This window comes from Mus musculus, chromosome 2, assembly GCF_000001635.26.
Source record: "Mus musculus strain C57BL/6J chromosome 2, GRCm38.p6 C57BL/6J".
NCBI lineage: Eukaryota > Metazoa > Chordata > Mammalia > Rodentia > Muridae > Mus > Mus musculus.
In genome coordinates, this window is record NC_000068.7 from 10,316,203 (window position 1) to 10,320,691 (window position 4,489).

General features: G+C 45.8%; 1 long non-coding RNA gene across 1 annotated transcript; it reads right to left on the reverse strand.

Annotated features, from left to right (window-relative positions):
• Positions 1-885: 885 nt before the first annotated feature.
• Positions 886-3,999, reverse strand: Gm39758. The gene is made up of 3 exons (XR_865965.1): positions 3,981-3,999; positions 1,466-1,558; positions 886-959 (listed from the first exon to the last, which is right to left on the reverse strand). It is a non-coding gene; the product is annotated as a predicted gene, 39758 (long non-coding RNA).
• Positions 4,000-4,489: the final 490 nt, after the last annotated feature.

Consider the following 4,489-nt stretch of genomic DNA (forward strand, 5'->3'; position numbering starts at 1 on the left):
TGAACAGTCTCTCCAATTTGCAAAACTGGAAAACCAGACTGCAGGAACACAGCTGGCTCTGGATTTAGCACAGTAGCCCTGGGCTGCTGACAGTGGATGGAGGTGTATCTCCTCCACCTTGCCAGCAGTGGCGCTTGAGTCTGGGTTCCATCTCTACTGAGGAGGCTGTCCTGTGTCCTGGAAGGGTGTTGGGCAGCATGTGGGCCTCTGTCCACTGTACGTCAGTCACGTACCTTCCCCTGAGTGTTGACAACCAAGAGTTCCTTGACATTGTGTCTCGTTGGCAGCTCTTTGGATGTGCTCAGAAATGAAGAGAATGTTCCTTTCCCACATCGTGTGACAGGGTGATGTCGCAGAGACCAGGGTGAGTACAGTGGTGACAGACAGGGGACATAGGTTGAGCAAGTCCAAAGGCTCAGGCCTGCATTGTTTTTTAACTGTGAGGGCTCATGGGGGAGGGGGAGGGAGAAGATCAGCCTTTCTGCCTTACCTTTGTGTTTCCTATGTTTAATAAATTAAATAAATTAAAATGACTTGTTTGGTGTATGTGTGTTATACGTGAGTCTGTGTGGGGTGTAGACACACATGAGGTCAGAAGTCAAGCTCAAGCGTATTCCCTAAGCAATGTCTACTTACTCCTTGATATTTCAAGGTACATCACTGAACCTGGACCTTGCCAGTTCAGCTAGACTGGCTGCACAGTGAGGCCCTGGCATCCTCCTGAGTCTTCGCCCCAGTGCTGGGATGACAGGAACCCGCTGCTGTGCTCAGCTTTTAGGTGCATGCTGGGCCCTAGAGCTTGCACAGAAGGCCGTTTACCCCCTGAGCCAGCCACGGGTCTCCCTAGATCCCAAACATGACTCCTCACCTGCACGTACTTTTAGTGGGGACAGGGATGCTCCAAGGCCTCAGGAAAGGAGGGAAGCAACCATCTTGAGGGCAAGGCAGTGGCTTCAAGCCTAGGGGAAGGAAAGAGCTGACATGAAGGAATGTGCCAGCAATGGCTGTGTGAGGGAGCTTCCTGCTGTCTCTCCTCCATCCCTATTCATTCCCCCTCTCTCCTCCCTTTCCCTTCTTATTCTTTCTGACCCCCTTTCCTTCATTCAAGAGTGGACAGGCAACTAGCTATGACGAGCACTAGAAGGAAAGAGAGCAAACCTGACAAAATGCCAATGTTCAGGGTTTGGAGATTTGTTCTGTTTTTCCTTCCTTCCTTCCTTCCTTCCTTCCTTCCTTCCTTTCCTTTCCTTTCCTTTCCTTTCTTCTTTCCTTCCTTTTTTTTTTTTTTTGTATTTTGCAATGATTCAAAATTTTACCCAACCTCCGAGGTCAGATATTTATGTTCGTGCACACAGGAAATGCATATGTCTCCACAGATTAGCCCACTTGAAGTAATTTCTCCACAATACTGAAGTCTGCCTGCCTTCTGAGGTTGTCATGGGGGGTGTGGGGAGGGGACACATACCACACAGATCCAAGGTACAGATGACCGGGAGAAGGTCACTGTAGGTATGTCCTCTTTCCTGTGGGGGTTTAATTCAAGCACAAAACGTTCTCCCTACAATAGTCCAAGCAGGATTACTTTAGTAATGAAAATGATCTCACACAATCCTATTTTGACTGCTAATTAGTAAAAAAAAAAAAATCAAAGAGGAAGTTACATTTTGTGCACTACTTTATAAAAGGAAAGACCTTCTTTCCCCTCCTCTAGATGGATGATGGTCTGTGCGGCTTTGGTCAGAGCATGGCCCAAGAGGCCAGAGCCCATAAGCATTGCTGAGATGGGGAGCTGAGGACTCAGGGCAGCATTTGATCCCCACGGAGATGTCATATCCAAGGGATCCAAGGGATCATGATTTATGTTGAACATCTACACATTCTTTTTGTTTTGGTTTGGTTTTTTGGTTTTTTTGAGACAGGGTTTCTCTGTGTAGTCTTGGCTGTCCTGGAACTCACTCTGCAGACCAGGCTAGCCTCGAACTCAGAAATTTGCCTGCCTCTGCCTCCTGAGTGCTGGGATTAAAGGTGTGCGCCACCACGCCCGGCTACATCTACACATTCTTTATCCACTAACAGTGTTCAGCCTACAGAGAAGAGCCCAAGAAAAGGGTGTGTGTGTGCACCTGAGGGGGTCACTTCAGTTGATTAAGCAAACATGAAGGTGTGAGTTTGACCTTGAGAACTTGGAAAACAAACAGGTCAGCACAGAACTTGGTGATGGACATACATAAGAGGATTTCTGGGACTTGATGGCTAGCCAGCCTAACCTGATTGGAGAACCCCTCACACCAGTGAGTAAACCCTTCTTATCTCAAAAACCAACAAAACCGCAAAAGCACAAGGTAGACTGCTCCCAAGGTATGCCTCTGCCCCCATGCATATGCGCAAACATCTTCATCTACATATGCATTCATACGCATGCCCACAGAGACATATGCGCGCACACCCCAAAGTGTCACTTGGGGTGCTTCAGGAAAAGCAAAGCAGACATTTTAATAAGATAGAAATAAGCCAGTAAGCTGAGTGTGCAGGGAGCGCTAGCAATGCTCCACACTGGAGAGAGGAGAATAGAACCCCCTACAGACATAGTTTACTGAAAAAGCTGTTATTTCTTCATTTTCAGTAAGGGAAGATCTTGACTGGGCCTGAGTCTTGTACAACAACCGCTCATACTATTTCAACATATTTGTAGAAATCCATACTAAACTAGTTGACAACCACTACTAACTAACGTGGGACTGGTGTAAATCCTGGTGTCTCCTGGGACTGTGGCTATGGAGTAAAACCAGGTGACTTCACTGCCAACATCCTAAAGATGGTAAATAAATAAGACAGTTGAAAGCTTGCATTTTTATACTCCGGTAGAAAGTCTCGCCCATCTGAACACTGCCCACCAGGACTGGGAGATACACCAGCTGTTGGTCATTTAGTCATCCCAAGCACCTAGCTCACAGTTGATTTTGGTTCTTTTCAGCACCTTCACCTATTTTTGTTATTTCTGCCTGTGTTCCTTACCATAACAGCCCCATAGACTCACTTATTTAAATATTTGGTCCCCAGTTGGTGGCAGTGTTTGGGAAGGATAAGGAAGTGTGCCCCTTACTAGAGGAGGTCACTAGCACTTGGCTTTGAGGTTTCAAAAGACTCAAGTTATTCCTAGTTCTGTCTCTGTCTCTCTGTCTGCCTGTCTCTCTCTCTCTGTCTCTGTCTCTGTCTCTGTCTGTCTCTCTGTCTGTCTCTCTGTATCTCTGTCTCTGTCTCTGTCTCTGTCTCTGTCTCTGTCTCTGTCTCTGTCTCTCTCTCTCTGCTTCATGGTTGTAGATCAAGGTGTGAGGTTTCAGCTGTCCCTCCATGCTGCTATCATGGACTCTAAACTTCCAAATCTGTAGGTCAAATTACTCACTTTCCTTTTTTTTTTTTTTTTTTTTTTTTTTTTTTTTTTTCCATTTTTTATTAGGTATTTAACTCATTTACATTTCCAATGCTATACCAAAAGTCCCCCATATCCACCCACCCCCACTCCCCTGCCCACCCACTCCCCCTTTTTGGCCCTGGTATTCCCCTGTACTGGGGCATATAAAGTTTGCAAGTCCAATGGGCCTCTCTTTCCAGTGATGGCCGACTAGGCCATCTTTTGATATATATGCAGCTAGAGTCAAGAGCTCCGGGGTACTGGTTAGCTCATAATGTTGTTCCACCTATAGGTTGCAGATCCCTTTAGCTCCTTGGCTACTTTCTCTAGCTCCTCCATTGGGAGCCCTATGATCCATCCATTAGCTGACTGTGAGCATCCACTTCTGTGTTTGCTGGGCCCCGGCATAGTCTCACAAGAGAAAATATGGTTCGTTTACACAATGAAATAGTACTCAGCTATTAAGAATGAAGACATCATGAATTTTGCAGGCAAATAAATGGAGCAGAAAATATCATCCTGAGTGAGATAACTCAAACTCAAAAGAACATGCATGGTATGTACTCACCATATTTTCTGTATCCATTCTTCCATTGTAGGACATCTGGGTTGTTTCCAGCTTCTGGCTATCACAAATATGGCCGCTGTGAACACAATGGAGCCTGGTGGGGCATAAATGAGTGCCCCAGGTCTAGTTTTGTTTGTTTGCTTGTTTTTCCCTAACGAAGGCCAGGAATCACATTTAGGTGCTCATGTTGGTGAGTCAGACACTTTATAACTGAGCCACCTCTCCAGTCTTTCCTGTTTCTTCTTACAAGGATAGCAATCTCAGGTATGAGTAGCTCAACTGAAAAGGATTGGAAAAGGGAATCGGATTGGAGGGTGAAGATCTTAGTGGTGGGGACTATCTCTCTGTGATCATTTAACAAAGTTTTGGTCTTCAGCCCTTCCCTTCCCATAGCCTGCAAGTATCTACCCCATTCTGACAGTTGGAAATTCTCCAGCCTTTTTCCCAGCACGCATTTTCAGTGTGCAAGACTAACTTTATAAGAAAGTTAACTTCAAAAAGAAATTTCA